Here is a 22,030-nt window from a genome sequence, read left to right on the forward strand (position 1 = left end):
CTACCCAATAACTGTTCTACTTGTATTCACTGATTACATTTATTTTGCCATATGCAAAATTCCTTTCTCTGGTGTTAAAAATCTGACCTGAAGGAAAATAATTGACACTATTCATCATTTGGAGCTTTGCAATAAATTTAGGCTCAGGACCTCAGAAAACTGATTTTCACCGAATATTGCTAGTTGTTTTTAGAAAGTAATCTCCGGTGTTGGGAGAATTGAACCTACAGTTCATTTCTCTTTCTATTAAAGGCCACTTTACTTGGATATTGCTTTAATGTCAGTTGGGTAGTCATTAAAACAATAAAACAATAAAATTACCAACAATACAACACCCTTACCCAATCTCCATAATCAGGTATGCATTTCAGTTTCTCTTAGACACTGTAGACCCTGCCAGCAAAATTTCTGTTTCAGAATCATGCTTCTTCCTTCTCCCTTTGGATTATTTTCCCTATGGCTGGCTGTCATTTCACTCTAGTACTACTGCAATATTACTATGTAGCATGTTAATTAAGAATGTTTCCACCGAGTAGAAGAAATTCAGGTGAATTAAAGAAAAAAGTAATTACTGGGACTAGTTCAATGGATGTAAAGAGTCCTAGATCAAGAATCAGAAGATTTGGCTTCTTTTAGTACTGTCTCCACAAAATGTCTCTGAAACTGAGTTCATTTTAAACTCCACAGAACCACTAAGCTTACACAAAACTGATGATGAGCAGAAGAGGTGAGCCCTAATATTCTCCGATTCATCTATTTTACTCATTGAACTCTTGTATCAAATCTCAGTTAATGAAAAGATTCGAAAACAAAACATCAAGGAAACCAAAAAATCCAACTTTAATTAAAAACTGGAGATGACCTCAAAGATCCTTCCTTTCTCTAACATGCTAAGTTACGTTAAGTCCTAAGTAAATGGAACATTTTAACTTCTCTCTGACTTCTAAGGAATAAATGTGAATGTACTTGCTTTGGACATATACACCATCCTTAAGGAGATTTTGTATGGGATTTTTAGATGTGAGGGGGGAGCCTAGTGCCTTGGCCACAAACCATAACCAAAATGTTAGAAATTTCAGGCACCAGGGCAGCACAGATCTTGTAACGTCCCCCAACTGGTACCACCATTCAGGGGATTATATATTCCTTTAGCTTAGCAATGTCCAGAAGAGCTAAAGAAAGCATATATATATATAGTAAGGAAGGGAGAGGGGAGGCGCCTGGGTGACTCAGTTGTTTAAGTGTCTGCCTTTGGCTCAGGTCATGATCCCACAAGTCCTGCATTGGGCTCCCTGCTCTGTGGAGAGCCTGCTTCTCCTTCTGCCCTTCCCCCCACTCCTGCTCTCTCTCCTCTCCTTGTCACTCCCTCTGCTTGTGCACTCTCTCTCTCTGTAAAATAAATGACTAAAATCTTAAAAAAAATTAAAAGAATACTAAGGAGGATCAAAGGGAGGAAAAGCAAAAGAAAAAAAACGAAGAGGATATAACCACATGGGTAAATGCTGGCAAAGACTACATAAATATAGCAGGTCAAGTAGAATGTGTGTGCTTTAATGGTTTCTAAAGATTATATTATTCATTGCACTTTTCCCAAGATAAAAAAAGCCCTCTCATATCTGGACATATCCCATACTTCAATTAATGGGCACTTTCTGTTCAACAGCTTTAAGTATGACTTCAGTGCTCTTAGAGAAAAAAATACTTAAAAGTTGAAGTTGTTCATTAATTTCTCTTAATCACAGAATTAGACACAGTTTAAGTTTAAAACCAGTAACATTCCTTGAAATCAATCCCAGTAATGAATTATCTCTAGATTTTTGAATCAGGTTTGGGTAAAGAAGCGAATATTGGTCTTTGTAGATCTGTTTTTCCTTCTAAATCCTCTTTTCCTATTTCTGTATCTCTCCCTTGTTTATCTTACTAGGTAACACCAGTAATTTTATACAGTCTTCTGACTTAATAGCAGAATAGACAATAGTATGATCTTCAGACTTGTTCCTCTCACCCCTGAGCCAAGCTACGACTTAGCCTTCACTTTAGGACTCTGCTATCAAGTGAGAAATCTAAAAATGATCTGAATAAACTAATCAATCCAAATCAAAATCACTATAGGTAATTGCAAGTTGGTCTGGGGCTCCTAGAGCAATAATGCCTTAACTCTAAAGAAGGAATTTCAGGCACCATTGTGGGGTAAGTGGGAGCTGTTTGGGGAGAAAAGAAAAGAAAAATAAAGAGATACTTTGGGAGAGAGAAATCCCCTTTCTTTTATACAAATATCAAGTGAGCCTCTTAAAAGAAATATGATTGACCAATTACAAGAGGCTACCATTAAGTAACAAAGTTCAAAACCCTGACTAGACATTGACATTTGAAACATATCTGGAGAGATGACAGGTGTCAAAAGACAGATTCAGCCCTACAGGTAAACAAGTTGGTCAGCAAACTCTACAACTATTACCGGAAGAAAATCACATTTGAATAGAAAGCTTAGAAACAGGTTAATTTGATCTTCATCTTTAGAGATGAGAAGGTACCTATCAAATTACAGACTTAAAAATCATTTCACATGGAACCTTCCTCAATAAACCCAAATTAAAATAGAAATATATATCTTTAGCCTAAGTTTTCATCACTAACCACAGACTATATAAATTCTAGGTTGTGATATATTATCAGCCTAGAAAACATTCCCATCTTTCCATTAAATTCAAGTCCTTATACAAGGATATTCCTCTCTATTAAATGGTTAAAAAAAAACATCTGGGGGATGGTTTAAGTATACTACCAAATCTTATAACTTGGTAATTTCAAATTTGTTAAAATATATGATGATTTTTTATTATAATAACACTAGTGTTACTATTCTATTAGTGATTCATTTCTTAAGGATTAGGGTTTTCTAAATTTCTTTCTGAAATATATCTAAAAGTAATGATTTTCAACTTAATCCCAAAGCTATGGAGTAGTTTTTATTTTGTTGCTGGTTGTAAGTAAATAAGATTCTAGATTAAGACATTACATTCCTAAGTATATGTCCACAGAGAAAGTGGGAATTCTATTTTTCCCTTTTCATTTACTCCTAGATGCCTAACTACTTGTGGCTTTAGTTCATCAATATTAAATGCCAGGCAAATTATGAAATCCACATTCAGGATTCAGAAAAGTCACATTTCTTAATCATTGTGCCAGTTAGTAATCATGAAATTGACCTAGATAAACTAATCAAACTAAATATGGGACAGAAAAACCAGTTTACTGAGTTCATGAGCATAATCCTGTCGATATAAACTCTGATCATCATTGTAAATTCAGTGCAAGTAGAAAATAGTTACTTCCCAACAGATAAGATAGTAAATTATCATCACCAGTCTTTTACCAACAGATTGTAGAGGACAAAGGTGAGATGCCTCAAGATGGGCCATGTTGGCATGAAAATTATTTTGAGTTAAGAACAATCAAAACCCAGTAGATTTGGGGGAAATCTTTGCTTCCTCTTCAAGTACCTAAATTTACATTGGAAAGAGGAGCCTATACCATAAAGATAAATATTAACAGATTTCTCTTTACCTAAAATACTTATTTGCATAACAGGGTAACCTTTTGTTTTCCAAACACCTCCTCTCACCCTACCACTAATGGTCTTCCTCCCCTTGGAATCCCCTGACTCCTACCCCTCTCCTTAGCTCAGGATATCACATAAGCTTCATGTTGCCTGTCTTTGGAATTTCATACCTGTGTGGATTCCCTTACATACAAAACTAAATTTGATTTTTGTCATCTTAACTCATGTCAATTTGATTCTTGAATCAAATTCCACTAGAAGGACTCTAAGGGTCAGAGGAACTTTCTTCCCAACATTATATGTTTATTGGAAAACTTTAGAGCATATTAATGCTCATTCAGCTGAAGCCAAAAACAGTTTAATCTATTAATTTCAACTTAATTTTAATTAAAAGACCTCCTCCATATGCATTAATATACCATTTTTGTTTACAAACACTAGGAAATGTTTTTTCTCTTGAAGAATCTGGTTTTTTTCCTCTTGAAGAAGCAAAACAATGAATTCCTACTTGCTGTGCAATTCCAATTGCACTCCTGATTTGGAGGTAGTTTGGAAAAAACAAAATATTGAAAGAGTAGTACTAAAAACAGAAAAAGCAAATTCTAAATTTTGCCAATTTATTTCTGGTGATATGAACTAAATTGAGAAGAGGTCTACTAAGTAACCAAATCTGTTCACTTTTTACAGATGTATTGAAAGATAAAGAAAATAAGTACAAAAGCACTACCCTTTTTAGGTATTATTTTTATCTGTACACAGCGTGTATTTTAAAGAGTCAAGCTTGCTCATGCACTTACACCAACTAAAAATCTTTCTTTGACCTCAGTCAAGAAACCCACAGTCTGTTTGAATCCAGTAGTAACCTTACACATGAGAGATCTTAAATGGCTCTCCAAAGAATTCAAGTATGTGAGCCTTCAGAGGAGTTCCTAATGAAGAAGAAAATGTCCTAGATACCTACACAATCTCTCTGTCATAAAATTCCTAGTTGCCCTTTGCTACTTGTTCTCTTCTTTATAATTCTATATCCGTTGGTTAATGCCCAGCACTAATGAGCTAAAGGGGGATTGGGGGTTGATCTTCAAATGAGTCCCTTATCTTTTCTTTGTACCATGGGTATAGAGGAAAGCTTAACCCCCAACCAGCTGCTGCAGAAATGTATGTCACAGGTTATAAAGAAACTGGCAAGGCCACCTGCATTTCTAAACTCAAGAGACATGTCCTGCTGACTTTAGGTCAGTGAGGTCAACTTTATTTCACCTTTAAAATTTTCCATGTCCCCAAATGAACTTCCCTAGAAGCCAAGTAACTCGAGAAGGTTAAGACAATGGAACACACAGCATATTTGCTCATTCTTGTGTGTGTGTGTGTGTGTGTGTTAGAGGATGGGGTTAGAGGAATACATTTAAATGAGTAAATGAGGCTTATTACTACTAGAGTACCATTTAATAGAAATGTGATGAAAGGGCAGCCTTGGTGGTGTAGTGGTTTAGCGCTGCCTGCAGCCCAGGGTGTGATCCTGGAGACCTGGGATGGAGTCCCACGTCAGGCTCCCTGCATGGAGCCTGCTTCTCCCTCTGCCTGTGTCTCTGCCTCTCTCTCTGTGTCTCTATGAATAAATAAAATAAAAAATCTTTTAAAAAAAGAAAGAAATGTGATGAAAGGGCATACATATCAGTGGGAACAATTCAGTTTTGAATTTCCAAAATAGCAGTGATGCTTTTTAGTCCTTCCCCAATGTTTCCTGTTCAATAGATGATTATAATATTATATACTTCTGCTTCTAGAGATGACAAACTGACTTCCATAAAATGTGATTCTAAATATTATTTTAGAGTAAGAACCTTATTATTTTTAAAAGATTTTATTTATTTATTTTAGAGAGAGTGCATACTCACAAGAAGTGGGGAGGGGCAGAGGGAGAAGGAGAGAGTGAATCTCAAGCAGACCCTGCACTGAGTGTGGAGCCCACCATGAAGCTCGATCTCACAACCCTGAGATCATGACCTGAGCCAAAACTGAGTTGGGTGCTTAACTGACTGAGCTACCCAGAACCTCATTGCTTTTAGAATCAAATTTTAGAATTATTTCAAAATAAACAGTGGCATATCTGAATTATTAAATATTTTAAAAATTCACCATGCTTTGAGTATATCAAGCACAAAATGGGTTCTTAAGGTTTATATAGTAAGAAACAATGTTGTTTCCCACTTTTAGCGTAGAGTTAACAAGATATAGGCATCCATTATGAATAATACATATAGTTAGAATTTATTACTACGCCGTAAGAATTCACTATAAATCATTTTTAGAGACCCCAGCTGTTTTTATTATGCTACCTTCAAAAATAAATCAACAACATTTCTTAGAGAAACATGTTACCAAATATCTGGCCAGGTTAAATGAGAAAACACTAATTTTTAATTCAAATAATATAACACTCAAATATTTCAGAAATTAGTGGCAATTAAAACTGAAGGATATTAGCATTTATACTGTGAGTCAGTAGGATCACAGAAAAAGCCTCCCAGAAAGATTTTTTTTCTACTCATTTTGCCTAAACCACTGATCGCCACTAAACTATACTATATATCCTTTCTCAAATATATATCCTCTCTCAAATACCTAGCCTGGTACATAGTCAAGTACAGTCAGTTTCATTAATTCAAGGGTGAGTTTCTAAATCCAACTTGAATTCAGAAACTCCTTTTAATGTTTTTGTTATACTTAATGAGGATTTTAAACTCCACCTTTTAATTTTTAGGTTAATTGTAACCCAGGGGACACTAGTTACCTTTTGACACTCCCCCAAATTACTTGTTAAACTGGAAGACATATACTCAAACTGAAGTCAAGAGGGTCAGGAAGAAAAGCAGTAGCTTCAGGACAAGGAGGGGAGGAAAGGTTTCTAGCAAAGCCACTTAGCAAAACCATTTAGCTAGAGGGCATTGTGCCCATTTCAAAAGCAAAGAAAGTTCCTGACAATTTTTCATTCTCTCTCAGAAGCAAAATATACTTTTATCAATCAAGATTTTTTCTTATTATTATTTCATATATACCTTATAGCAGACCTAGCTCCTCAGTAAAACAATGCATGTAATTTTAGAAACAGGCAAATCAAAATCTGTAATGTCTCTCCTTTGCCTTTAGGAGTATCATATTCAGTTATTCTCTCCCCTAACAATGGAGGTGTCCAAGCCATTTTTTTAAAGAAATCGTACCATCTCATAATTCTCATAATTGACTAACACAATTTTAATAGATAATACAATGACACAAACAGCTATAGAGGTCATTATCAATCTATCACCGTAGTGACAGATTAGTGGTTGCTTGGGGCTGGGAGAGGAGGATTGTTTATAATGATAAAGTCCTAAAATTGGCTATTGTGATGGTTTCATATATCTGCGAATATACTAAAAAATAATCTGAATGGGTGGTTCATTTACATTGGCAAATTACATGGTATGTTAATATCTTAAAGCCAATATTTTAAAAATGTAGGCAGAAAAGTGCCTGCTTGCTCATTCAGTTGAGTTGCCGACTCTTGAATTTGGCTCAGGTCATGATCTGTGTTGTGAGATCCAGCCCCTCATCAGGCTCCACTCCACAATGAGTGTGAAGTCTGCTTGAGACTCTCTCCCTCTCCCTCTGTCCCCCACCACTGTTGCTCTCTCTCAAAAAAATAGGTTGGCAGGAAGAACATAGAGTACTCAAGAGTGGAGGACAGCTATCTAGATTCTAAATTCCAGTTTCAGTTTTTAGGCTCTGGAACCTTGGGCAAATTCTGAAGTAACTTGAATAACATTACTAAACTTCAATTTTCACATCTGTAAAATGGAGGAAATAATATAGTACCAATGCATATACAGCTGTTGTGAACATTAAATATGACCATGGGTAGAAAAGTACTTAGCTTAATGCCTAGAATCTAGTAAGTGCCTGCTGTTGGCTATTATTCTTCTTCTTAAATAAGAGCTTTATTGAACATAACTCACATGTTATAGAATTTATCTTTTTAAAGTATATAATTCAGTGGTCTTTAGTACAGCCACATAATTGTGCAACCATCACCACTATCTAAATCCAAAATATTTCCATTGCTGCAAAAAGAAACCCCATACTCATTAACAATCACTCCCAGTTCCCCTCTTCCCTCAGTGGCCACTACTAATCTACTTTCTATCTCTATGATTGGGCTATTCTGGACATATAATATAAATAGAATCATACAATATGTGGCCTTTTGTGTATGGCTTTTTCACTTGGCTTAATGTTTTCAAGGTTTATCCATGTTGTAGCAGGGATCAGAACTTCATTCTTTTTTATGGATAAATAATATTCCCTTGTAACAATATTTTACATTTTATTTATCCACTCATCACATGATGAACATTTGTGGATTTCTACTTTTTGGTTATTACAAATAATGCTGCTAAGAATACTAGAGTAAATTGGACATATTTTGAGTGGGTTGTTTTATTTTTTTCTTCATCAGAATTCCTGCAGTACCTTCCTACCCACCATTCCATATCATTACAGAAGGTCTTGTTGTACAAGATATGTGTGTAGAATAAAATAACATTTTAAATATTCACAACTGAATATAGAAATAAATGAAAGCATCTTTTTAAATTATGAAGGAAAAGATCTACTTATATTTTATTATATACTTTTTACTGAGGTAATTGACATCCAACATATTAGCTTCAGATGTGCAACATGCTTCGACATCTGTATATATTGCAAAATGATCACCACAGTAAGTCTGGTTAATGTCCATCACCATAGATAGTTAAGAAAATTTATTTTCTAGTGATGAGAACTTTTACAATTTATTCTCTTAGCAACTTTCAAGTATGCAATACAGTGTTATTAACTACAGTCATGATGTTGTGCATTATATCTCCATGACTAACTTTATAACTGGAAATTTATGTCTTTTGATGCCCTCCCCCACTACCCTTCACCTCCATCTCCTATAAGTGAGATCATACAGTAGAGTCTTCTTTGCCCAACTTATTTCACTTAGCATAATGCCCTCAAAGTCCATTCATGTTGTTGCAAATGACAAGATTTCATTCTTTTTTATGACCGAAAAATATTCCACTGTATATATACATATACCACATTTTCTTTATCCAGTCATCCATTGGATACCATTTAGGTTGTCTTCATGTCTTAGCTATTACAACTAATGCTGCAATGAACATGAGGATGCATATATCTTTTCAAATTTGTGTTTTCATTTTCTTCAAGTAAATACTCAGAAGTGGGATTGCTGGATCATAATACAGTTTTATTTTTAATTTTTTGAGAAAATTCTATCATGTTTTCCCATAATGGCTAAACCAATTTATATTCCCCCTAACATTCTTCTCCATACTCTTGTTAATAATTGTTATCTCTCAACTATTTGATAATAGCCATCCTAACAAGTGTGAAGTGATATCTCACTGTGGTTTTTATTTGTATTTCCCTGATGATTACTGATGTTGAGTACCTTTTCATACTACTGGCCATTAGTGTGTCTTGGAAAGCTGTCTATTCAGGTCCTTTGCCCATTTTTAAAAATTGGGTCATGGGGGGGGTTGTTGCTTTGAATTGTAGGAAATGCTTATGTATTTTGGATATTAACCCCTCATCAGATATACAATTTGCAAATATTTTCTTCCATTCCCTGGGTTGCCTTTTAATTTTGTCAATTGTTACCTTTGCTGTAAAAAGCTTCTTAATTTTGATGTAGTCCCACATGTTTATTTTTACTTTTGTTGCCTATGCTTTTGGTATCATATCCAAAAGCATTATACATTCAAACAAATCATTGCCAAGAACAATATCATGAAGCTTTTTCCCTATATTTCTTTAAGAAATTTTATGGTTTCAGGTCTTACAGTTAAGTCTTTAATCCATTTCAAGTTAATTCTTATGTATAGTGTGAGGTTAAGGGTCAAATTTCATGTATGTATATATCCAGTTTTCCCAATACCATTTATTGGAGACTATCCTTTCCTCAAGTCACCTTTGTCAAAAATTAGTTGAGCATATAAGAGTGGATTTTCATTCATTTTCCTTTTTGTTCCTCTAACTGACTAATTTCAAGTGGCCTCTTGGAGTTTGGTGATTCTTCCTTCAGCATGATCAAGTCTGCTGCTGAAGCTATTGAATTTTTCTGTTCTGTCATTGTATTCTTCAGGTCCAGGATGTTTGTTCAGTTCTTTTCTATGGTTTCTGTTTCTTATATTTTGTTAATTCATAGTTTTCCTGTTTTTTTTTTTAGTTGTCAATCCATATTCTCTTGCATCTCATTGTTTCTATAGGAGGATTATCTGCATTCTTTGTCAGTTGATAAACAAATCTCAATTTCTTTGGGGTTGGTTACTGAATCTTTATTGATTTCCTTTGGTGGTATCATGTTTCCTTGGTTCTTCATGATCTGTATAGCTTTGCATTAGTGTTAGTATGTTTGAAGGAGCAAATACCCCTTCCAGTCTTTGAAGAGTGGTTATGGCTGGTAATATCCATCTCCTAAAGAGTCCTGAGTCTAATGGTATTGTCTCTTGGACTGGGGGCAAGCTATTAAGAGTTAGACTGTGTGGCTGCTATTGGGTCCACAGTGGAGTATATGGCTGGCAGGCCTGTCACCATGGTCTCAGGAGGGGCCGGAGTCTGTCTGACCCCTGGGTGGATGGTACTACCACCAGGACCTTGGCCAATAGGGCTGGCAATGTGACAAGGGTTCTTTTCAGTGTTTGCAGATGGCAGGCCTGTTACCAGATATGCAGACAGTTGTGGCTCTTTCCATGTCCCTGGGAAAACTCCTAATAGGTCAGGGGGCAAGTCCCTGTGCAGATAGGATGGGCCCTGGACCACAGCCAAGAGGGGCTGTAGTGTAGTAACAGGGCCGCTTCATGGTGCACAGCTGGGACCAAAGATTATAGGCTGGCCTCCAGGAGCACAGACTGGAATGCTTCCAGCCAGGTTCCTGAGGGGATGGGACCTCCCAGAGAATGTGGCAGAGTGGGGAGAGGTTGCATCACAGGGTTGCTTCAGAGTCTGTAGTTGGACTGATGTCAGGAGTCCTGCTTCGGGGGACACAGGCAGGCAAAGCTCCCTCCAGGCCCCCGGAAAAGAGAACCAGTGTCACAACTGCCAGAGGGCCAGGTGACAGCTGTTTCAAGGTCCAAAATCAAGCCAAGGTTGATGGGCTTCAGACGCACAGGGGGAAGGTTTCTCAGCATGTTCCTGGCTGGGCAGGGGTCCACAGCCCACGGCCAAGAGTGGCTTGAGCTGAGTCACAGAGCCAGTTCAGGGTCTGCAGCGGGACTGATGCTACATCAGGGACATGGATGGGTTTGTGTCCCACCTGGTCCCATGGGTAGGCAGGAGTGCTGCCCACCCATAGCTGAGAGGCACCAGGACTGAGTCATGGAGCCATTTCAGGGTCTTCCATGGGACCAAGGTCAGAAGGGCTGTCTCTAGGACATAGCCAGGCACGTCTTCTGCCAAATTCCTGGGTAGGAAGGACTGGAGGCTGAGAAGGGCTGGAGCCTCATCACAGTCACTTCATGGTTCACAACCAGGACTGAGTTCAATAGGCCTGTTATCTGGGGCACAGGCAGGCATGACTCTTGCCAGCTTCTTTGGCAGATGGTGCCCGTGGCAGGACTAAATCCAAATAGGGCTATAGCTGAGTCTATAAGGGAATAAAGCTCTTTCTGGGGACCATGGTTGGGAAATCTGCCACCTGGGCAAAGACATGACTTCTCAAAATGGTCCTCCTCAGTCTTGGGCTCCACTGGGATTTCATAATCTCCTACCTAAAGTTCAAAGCTCTAAAAAGGTCCATGGATGGCTATCAAGTTATTATTTCTGAGGGGAGCAGCACATGAGTATTGATGCCTTCTTTTCCATCATCTTGTTCATGTCCATCCGTTTTTTACGTTTTTTAAATTGGGTTATTTATTTTTATATTATGGACTTATAAGAGATCCTTATATATTCTGGATATAAGTCCCTTATCAGATATATATGGTTTACATATATTTTCTCCCATTTTATGGGGTGTCATTTCACTTTCTTGATGGTGTCTTCTTCTTCCTCCTCCTCAGCCTCCATCTTCCTTTTAATGATGGTGATGATGATGATGATGATGATGATGACAATGGTGATGATGATGATGATGATGATGATTATTAACTATAGGAAGTAAAAAGTGCTCATTAGAAATATTAATGCAATCACATCCCCATTCATGTTTCCTTGTAATTTCTAAATGATTCTGATGTAAGCAACACAGGCAGATTACTCCAGAACCCGACAGCTGGAGAAGTACGAAATCTTAAAAGTGACAGCAGAAACAATATCAAATGTCAGCCAGAAAACAGGGTCCCAGGGGACATTTCATGTGTTGTTGAAAATAACCAGTGAAGCTAACAAACTGTGCTTAGGGAAACAGACCAAAATCACAGAAAATCTGGAAATCTCAAGTGGACAGGGTCAAAGATGAACAGTACCAAATGGCTCTTCCAACAGTTGTTTTTTTTACAATTGCTTTACTTTTTATGGTTCCATAAATTAAAAGAAACGCAGAAATGAGAACACATAATTAAACTGGAATGCTGTCCTTTTCAATTACCGCAGTAATTGGATGTAGCAGATGAATTTAATGCATTCGATTTTAACCGAAGACACTTTATACTGGACAGAGCCCAACCCAACTCAACAAAACCCTGTTTGCCTTCCTGCAGAAGCAAGCTCAACTCCTACACAAGTGGCCCACATAACCAAATACCTAACAACATCTCATCAAAGGAAGCAATGAGATGTCTCATCTCCTTTAAAGACACAATAATAATAATAATGTGAAAGGAACATTTAGTTCATTTTGTACATGAAGACTAATATATTATTAAAATATAAAAAACTGCAATCCAATGGACAGATAATATAACTCCCACGCTTCTACTCACCAGCATCTAAAAGTACTTTTATGTGCAGAAGATAACTGTTTCAGGCTTTGGCAACAAAAAACAGAAGCAGAGATAATAGTTGTTTCCCCAAACACATTTTCCAAAAGTGGCACAAATTTAATTAAGAAAATTGTAAGGTAGTATGTTGACATAATATTTGCTAAGACTATTATTTTTTAAAAGATTCTATTTACTTATGTGAGAGAGAGAGACAGAGACAGTGACAGAGATAGCAAGAGAGAGAGCACAAGCGGTGGGGGGAGGGAAACCAGGCTTCCTGCTGAACAGGGAGCCCGATGTGGGGTTCAATCTTGTGATTGAGGATATTATCCCAGGACCCCGGGATATTGACCTCACCCAAAGGCAGATGCTTAATCCACTGAACAACCCAGGCACAACCTAAGACTATTTAAAAAAATAAACAAAACAGTAGAAGGTGACTGTGAAAATCTTAGTGACAAATAAATAGCTAATATTGATGGAAAATTTACTGTAGTCTAATTTATTATGCTCTAACTTAACTGAGATTAAATGAAATTAAGGGAGGGCTGCAAAATCAAGTATCTAATCTGTGGCTGACCAAGTCCTCTTTGAGGAAGGTGTCCACAGTCTTTGCAGTTGGTAGATGTGAAAGCCAATACATACAAATACCCATATTCTTTAGACTAGCTTTTCTGCGAGGCTTCAAGTGCCACCTCTGCAGTTTACTAGCAGCCTGACCTTGAGCAAGTTATTAAACCTCAAAAACATGGAGACTTTTGTGAGGATTAAATGAGTTAACACACCTAAAACAATTTTCTCATTTGCAAAAAGTGATGACTGGCTCAGATCAGTGGTTTTCAAACTATTTTCAGGTTTTCCAATTGTTTCCAGGCTGCCTCTACTGGAGGAAAAAGGAATCGATCCGGGTGGGATGTGGCTGGCCAGTAATGTCACTTCACCACCCTTTCCCCTTCAACCAGAGCAGCTCTTTGGATTATACAAAGTTTGCATTCTATAAAAGATTACTTTTTGGAAAAGTATTAAGTATTTAAATGATATGTTCTTTGTGCCAGTGTTCTAAGTACTTTTAATGCATTAGCTGATTTAATCTTCACATGATTGCCATTTTTCAGAAGAGACTCGAGACAAAGAAAAGGTAAGTAATTTGCCCGTGTTCTGGAAGTTAGTAAATAAAAGATGCAGAATTTAAACCCAGGCAGGCTGGCTCCACTATCCATCTTCTTAACCACTATATAATCCATTTCAAAAACAAAAATTTCTGATGCTTAAAAAAATAGGACATAAAATAGCCCATCAGACTATATGAGTTCTAGGGACCTCTTTTACTTTAAAAATGTCATAGTTCTACAATGAGGTAATTAAACTAATACCAGAATTTAGTCATAGCATAAGCCCAAGGGTCAAGATAAAATAAACTAAGTATCTAGCTACAATCCTGTTCAGCAAAAAACATTTCAGAAGGATGAACATTAGATACCCAAACTTTTGAATTAACCTGAAGAAATACCCACTTATCTATTTATAGTTTTACACTGGTTCCTTCACTAGCAGGAGATATACAAGAAGCTTCTGGCTGAGACAGATGTTTCAGAGGTTAGAGTCTCAGGAACAAGATGTCCTTGCTAGGAGTGTCTTATGTCTACTATCCTGAAGCCATCCCAAATCCAGAGCATATCCATTACCTAAAACTAATCTTGTGTTTTCTGTGCCCTGACTTTTAACTCCCCATTGGACTCCAAACCGATAGCTCCATTTTCTAGGTTGGGGCTACAGATACCCAACATGGGTATCCTCTAACATGGGGTCCAGGACTCTGATTTGACTCTTATCTAGACCCTCCCCTGCTCACAGAAGGGAAATTCTGCAGAGCCAGGGAGCCATACCCATACCAAGCCTGCTATTCCCCTCCATCCCTACCATGTTGTACTGTACAAATCCTTGCCCAAATGGTCTGTGCAGAGAGAGAGATGACAAGGAAGGGGGTCAGGCTGCAGGTTTGAGTTCCCCCTTTGTACTTCTGTTCCAGAGCCCACTGCCATGAGCCTGCTTGCTAGTTTATGGAATGTCATACCTTTGTTTTGTGTTCCCAAGTCTTAATTTCCCTAGTCCATTTCTAACTTTCTACAGTCCATTTCCAACTCTCTTCTATCAATGATTCCAGAAGTTTCAGAAAGATGAATTCCTACTTACAACTTAAAATCTATTCAAGTATCCAATCTGTGGGGAAGTTTTTCCTGACCGCTTCCAGATATGATTGGTAGCCATTCTCAGTGCTTCCTTAGCACAGTATGATTATTTGTTATCACTTGCATTATTTCTAGAGTTTACCTATGTTTTCCCTTCTAGAGTAAACTCATTAAGGATGGGAATGATGTCTCCTGGCCCCATACCTAATACACAGTAAGTACTTCATGAAGTGTGGTAAACTAAACTCTGGTTTCTTTTGTATTGTTTCTGTACTTTTCCCAAGTAAACTGATCTTCCTCTCTTCTTCTAGGATCTAATTCAGTGTTTCTCAATTCAGCACTATTGACATTTTGGGCTGGATAATTCTTTATTGGGGGTGGATCCCTGTGCATTGTCACTACTGCCCTTCCTTCCCCTTTCAATTTAAATGTCACTTAAGGAAGACTGCCCTCCCCACCAGACTAGGATTAAGGTCCCTGATACATTTTCTCATAGCATTTGCTTATTATTCTTCAGCACATGTATCACAATTTTTATTTTAGCTATTTCTTATCTGTCTCAACTGTTTCTTTGCTAAATACCTAATGCTTTCCATAGTAACTAACATATAATAGGGGCTCAAGAAATATTTAAGTGAATGAATGAGAGGTAATTACCCTGCCATCCATCCATATTTCTATCATAGCATGGATCAGATTTCTATAGCAAGTTTATATTGATACTATGACCCTTCTTCAAGATGGAGGAAGGAGGTAACATCTTAGCAGCTTCCTCGGTATATACCACAAAATAGCTGGCACATATTTCTTAATTTACATATATGCAATGTGCTATCCATGCCTTTACTGAATTTACTAAAAAAGTAAAATTACTTATAGGGCTTTTTTTTAACTAGTAATAAACTAAAATGAATTTAAGCTTAATAGTTAATAAAAAAGTGATTAAGTTGACACTCCTGCTCCAAAACAAATATTATTTCTCATCTGTAAGATACATTTAAGTCTGCAACAACATATCAAAAAGTCAAAAAGCTCCAGAAGTGCAGTCAGTTAAAAAAAATCTGTCTATAAATGGCCATCTAATTTGGCTGATTTTTTTCCCAATGACTGAATATTTCAACATTAAGTGGAGAAAGCTTGAAACCAGCAACATAAAGGACAGAGAAGAAAGCAGCACACAAAAGTTTCTGCCATAAGTCACGGTCAAGTATTTTTGTTTCTTTATTCAGTGTTAGCTTTCTATGTCCTAAAGTGAGTCCAATTTTAAGGCTTCAATTTGACAGGAAAGATATCAGAGAATAGAACAGAGACATGTGGTGGAAGGGAGGCTAACATTCGCCTGTGTGCAGCCTTTCTTGGCATGACCCCTACAAGGGAAATATGAAAAAAAAAATGTGTGAGACAGAAATTAAGTGGCAAATTAAATTATTGTTAAGGCAAGTATAATATGCATGGCATGGTGGAGAGATACAAAATATGTAACCATAAAAAGCATGTTTGGTGTTATCTCAAAGTACTTGTAAGGCATTGGGGAAATAGAGTTGTTTTCTTTTCTAACATTTGTCACTTTTTAAATTGGAAAAATCTTGTTTCAGAAAAAGGGGGAAAAAAACCCTCAGTCACACACCATGCAATCCGTATAAGCAAATTATGTATTAATACTCATGATCCTCACTGCCATTTAGTAACTGTGCACAAAAGAATAGCCATACTATATGTATAAATTACAAAGTTTGCCCAAATCTGTAAGGTAATTATTAGTATCATCTCAATTAGACAAAGAGAAAACAGAGGCTCACGAAATGTGGAGAACTTGAACCCAGTTTTGCAGCTAGTCAAGTGACAGGGCCTTTTATTTACTTTTATAACAGAAGAGAAGGTTAAGAAAGCCTTTAGTATAGTCAATCAATGCCACAAAAATACTTTGTTCCCAGCACCTTTTATGATTTATTGTCCTGATTTATCAAATCTACTCCTTATTCCAACCTTCCCTTTCTCGAGGGTAGATGACATCTTCTTGGCTTATATATTCCCAGTAACTATCACAGTGACTAGCACATAGTGGGTATTCAACACATGCTTTCAAAAGAAAGGAATGACATTTTGTCAATATAAATTCAACAAAACCTTTTGAAGACACTTTCACCCACATTTTGACCCATTCAATTGTAGGGACAGGCCACATTACTAAAAGGGACAAACCAATGAATAGGAACATGGCTGTCCTTAACAAGAACAAGGGCTGCCTGACAATGGGCTTCATTGTAAACTCAAGCAGTTATATACCTAAAATGTTAACCAAAAAAATTAATAAAATAAAATAGTTAATCAGAAAAGGATTGCCCTTTCCCATTTAATCTGAAAAACATATTGAAGGAAATGTGCAGTTAATTTAGAGAACTGTTGTTCATTTTGAAAATCAGGGCTCTTAAGAGTCCAAATCACTGGCCTCCTCCTGTCTACCGTATCATACTTAGAAACCAAGGCTCACTTCTCATGAATAGCTTTTATAATTACTTTCTTTCATGCCCACACCTAATACCACAAATCCTCTTTATAATCACAGTGCAATGTTTTTCCTACTTCTGTTGCATCTAGCATTTGCACATGTTACAGAATGAAAAAGAAAAGTAATTTGTTTGTCTAATCGCTGTGTTGTATACCTGAAATTCATGTAACATTGTGTCAATGACACTTCAGTCAAAAATCATTTGTGCCACAATTCTAGGCCAGTTTGCCATAGATCATTATTGTATACTTCATTAGTTTACGTTTTGAGCTTCCATACTGGCCATCAACGCCAATGAAAATATAAGCTGTCCTTAAGCAAGGAATTCTTGAACATGAGAATATGATAATGATTTCATCAAGTGACAGCTTTTAAAAAGTTTTTAAAAAGTCTCAATATAAAAGATGATAGAGAATGTCATGTCTATCTTGCTTCTCTTATGAGATGAATTTTACTGAAGTGAAACAACATATCTGTTCCTGAAAGGCTGTAATCAAACATTTTTAAAATACATACATATATATAAATATATATAAAAATTATATATATATATATATATATATATATATATATATATATATATATATGAAAGAGCCATTCAGCTGGTTAAGCAACTGCCTTCAGCTCAGGTCATGGGATCGAGCCCAGCATTGGGCTTTCTGCTCAGAGGGGAGTCAGCTTCTCCTCTCCTTCTGCCCCCCTCTCTCCCCCAGCTCATGGTCTCATGGTCTCATTCTCTCTCTCTCTCTCTCTTTCTAAAATAAATAAAATCTTTAAAAAAAAAGAGGGGGGGGGGGAGAAGAGCCATTATACAATGGGTTAGGAAAGACCACCAAAATATCCAGGGAGCTCTCTCCTCACCTCTGAGATGGTCATTATATCCATCAGGGCTACTGTCAAAAGCAGAAGTCTGTTCTGGATGTACCACAATGCTGACCTAGAATGAGGCTTCTTAGGCTCTTAAGGAGGGGAACTAAGGCAAATTTTGTAAGCGGAACTCTGACATCCAAAAACTACAATGGCAGAATTCATACATCCAAATGAGTCCTGGCTCCTTCATTGATTCTGTTACCTCGTGATGCCATAAATATACAATGTTGTCATTATTCAAAACATTTTTAGAATTCTTCATTGATGATTATTTTAGTGTTTGTTTATAAGCTGCTTTAAAAAATCAGCCCTACTACTCTAGGTTTTTTTTTTAAAGGTTTTATTTATTTATTCATAGAGACACAAAGAAAGAGAGAGAGAGAGAGAGAGGCAGAGAGAGAAGCAGGCTCCATGCAGAGAGCCTGACGTGGGACTCGATCCAGGGTCTCCAGGATCACACCCTGGGCTGCAGGCGGTGCTAAACTGCTGCGCCACAGGAGCTGCCCTACTCTAGGTTTTTGATCAAAAGTCATACTAGATATTTTGAACACCTACACTGCAAAGACTTGACTCCAAATAGCATTTGGTTGTTCCCCAAAATGAAATCTACCTTCAAAGAAGACAAATTCCACAAATGAGAACATTTTTTTAAGATTTATTTATTTATTTGAGAGAGAGAGAGCATGCACACACGTGTGCTCTCTCTCAAGAGCACATGCGCCCATGGAGGGAGTGGCAGAGGGAGAGGGAGAATCTCAATCTCAGCTGAACACAGAGTCTGCTTTAGGGCTCAATCTCACAACCCTGAGATCATGACCTCAGTCAAAATCAAGAGTGAGACATTTAACCAACTGAGCTACCCAGGTGCCCCTACCGTTGAGAACATTTTGTGATAATTCCCAAGGTTTAAAAGCAATTGCCAGAAAGAAATCCTAAGGAAATTTTTTTTTAGCAATGATAGCAATGGAATCTCTGTATAGCCCGATGTGATTATTTCCATTGGAATCACACTCATTTGTATGCATATATTCTTGCAAGATAATATATTAAATTGCATGCACACACACATATACACATGTGTATTCCCATAGAAAATTTCAAAAGCCATACATTAAAAAAACTTGTATTTTGGGGGCATGTGCATGACAAGTTGAGGTAGTGGGGGGCAGGGGAGGTTTTACTTTATATACCCTGTTTATAATGCTATCTCTCTGTATCTGTTTATACACATGTGTTTTAGTGTGAGTGTTCATTGCTTTTATAACAAGGGAAGGAGGGAGGGAGGGAAGAAGAAAGAAGGAAAGAAAAAAGGAAAGGAAAAATGAAAAAACTAAAATAGAAATGAAAGAGACAAGGGAGAGAGAGGGAGGGAGGGAAGAGAAAGGAAAGCAGTCCTAATAGTTAATACCCCATTGTCAGGTCTTTCATATTTTTATTTTTATTTATTTATTTATTTATTTATTTATTTATTTATTTATTTTTAATAAATTTATTTTTTATTGGTGTTCAATTTGTCAACATACAGAATAACACCCAGTGCTCAGGTCTTTCATATTTCTAATTGCATTTTTTACTTGAAACCATTTTAAGTGTCATTTTGTCTCCATGTTAAAATAGCATGTTGTAAAGATTCTGATGTGGTCTATGAGAAAGGAGTAATAGAGTTAAATTAGCAAATAATGTAAGCACTGTGGCAGCTGTTCTATTGAGTGAAGTGAGAATGCCCTGGCAACGGAAAAAAGATCTGAAATCTGTTCAATGTTACCATGTTTTTATTGATCAAGCTGTGACCAATTAAAAAATAAACAACAAAAAATACCCTTATGTAAAAGCAAACTTCAGAATGAGAATTAAGGATATCTGATAGCCATGAGGACAAGGGTCTGTAAAGTGGAATACTGACACCACTGGCAACTTCAGGGTTTCCTCCAGAGGGGACTTCCTGGCCTGATTAAAAAATAAGTCACATAAAAGTGTGATTTCAGTTTGTACTATATTTTCCATCATACATTCCAATCTATTTGAAAGCAACAAAAAGAACACTTTAAGAAAGTATCCATCCAAAAAATGCCATAAACCCAAGATAAAGACAAATGAAAAAGTGCAGAATCTTGGCAGCATTTATGACAGACAAGGGACTAATTTCCTTAATGTTTGAGAGCTCTTCCAAATCAATAATAAAAAAACCCAATAACCCAATAGAAATGTGAACAATGCACAGAAAATTCAAAGGAAAAATATACACGACAAAATATAAGATGTTCCACTTTGTTCACAATTTAAAACTGATGTAAAAAAAAATTTTTTACTCATCATATTGAAAAAGATTAACAGTTTGATAATATATTGTGTTAATCTGGAGGAACAAGTACTCTCAAGCATTGTCAATGGGGGTCTAAATTGGTACAGCTATTGTATAGAGCAATGTAGCAATCAATATCTATCAAAATCTAAAATGCACATTCCTTTTGACTAGACAATTTCCTGTTTGAATTTATGCTACAGATGTATTTGTGCACTGTCTTGTGAATAGATGTAGAAGAATATTTATGCAGCATTGTCATAAGCAGTGGAAAGGACTAGGAATTCCTCAGAAGGGCAAAGTTTAAATAGATTCTGATGTATCCACACAAAGGAGTATCAGACAGCTGTTCAAAATAATGCCAAAGATGTATATATGATGAAACAGAAAGTTTTAGAACATTACTAAGTGGGGACATCTGGGTGGCTCAGTCCATTAAGCATCTGCCTTCAGCTCAGGTCATGATCCCAGGGCCCGGGGATCAAGCCCTGCATTGGGCTCTCTGCTCAGCGGGGAGTCTGCTTCTCCCTCTGCCTCTCCCTCTGCTTGTGCACTCTCTCTCTCAAATAAATCTTTAAAAAAAAACTTCACTGAGTGAAAAATCAAGGGACAAAATAGTATTTGGAATACATATTAATAGTGGTTACTGGTAAGGAGTGGAGGGATGAATACAGGTTGGGGTATAAGTAAGAGGAAAACTTTAACATTCCAACAGATAGTCTTCAGTGTTGTCTGAATCTTCTCCTGTGGTGTTTTTTTTTAAGCTTTTTGACAGCTTTATTAATACCCTTCATGTACCATACAAGTAACCTATTTAATGCGTACAATTCAATGGCTTTGAGTCTAGTCAGAGTTATGCAATCATCACAGTTAATTTTAAAGAATTTTCATCACCTCAAAAAGAAATCCTGTACCTATTAACTTCCATTTCCCACTCTTGCCCTCAGGCCCTGAGAGTTGCCAATCTACTTTCTATTCTATGGATTTACCTATTCATGATATTCATGTAAATGGAATCATACAGTATGTGGCCTTTTGTGATTTCTTACTGCACTTAGTGCAATGTTTTCAACATTCATCATTACTGTAACATGAATCAAAACTCCACTCACTTTTATGGCTGAATAATATTCCACTGTATGTATATACCACATTTTGTTTATTCATTTACCCTTTGACAGACATGTGGGTTGTTTCTACTTTTTAGCTATTATGAATAGTGCTGCTATAAGCATTTGTGTACATGTAGATTCACGTGTATGCATTACTTTTTAATAAAAACTAGTTTGAATTTTAAAAATTAATGTAGCTACCACAACTATTAGTTGTCCAGAGGAAACCTCCAAAAGATGGTAGAAAAGTGAATAATAGAGTGGGTTTTCTATGGAGAGTTACTGTTCCATCAGCTATTTACAGAATAGAAATTCTGAGAAAGTCTTTAATAGGAAATAGATTTAAACATGTCATTTTTCTTTCCTAAAAGCATATTTCTTAGGATGAATTTGTTAAAAATAAAAGCATCTGCTTTCTTCATATATTGTACTCATGACAATGTTGAACTATACCAAAGCTTTCAGAGCTAAAGTTTTACCTTCCCAATTTACGTTTATGTCCTCAAAAGATAAT

At 36.7% G+C, this 22,030-nt stretch overlaps 1 protein-coding gene across 9 annotated transcripts in view; it reads right to left on the reverse strand.

Moving 5' to 3' along the window:
• TENM1 (teneurin transmembrane protein 1) overlaps nucleotides 1-22,030 on the reverse strand; it is an 802,950-nt gene that overhangs the window by 649,198 nt on the left and 131,722 nt on the right. The gene's annotated exons all lie outside the window — the stretch shown is intronic.

This window comes from Vulpes lagopus, chromosome X (genome assembly GCF_018345385.1).
Source record: "Vulpes lagopus strain Blue_001 chromosome X, ASM1834538v1, whole genome shotgun sequence".
NCBI classification, from domain to species: Eukaryota; Metazoa; Chordata; class Mammalia; order Carnivora; family Canidae; genus Vulpes; species Vulpes lagopus.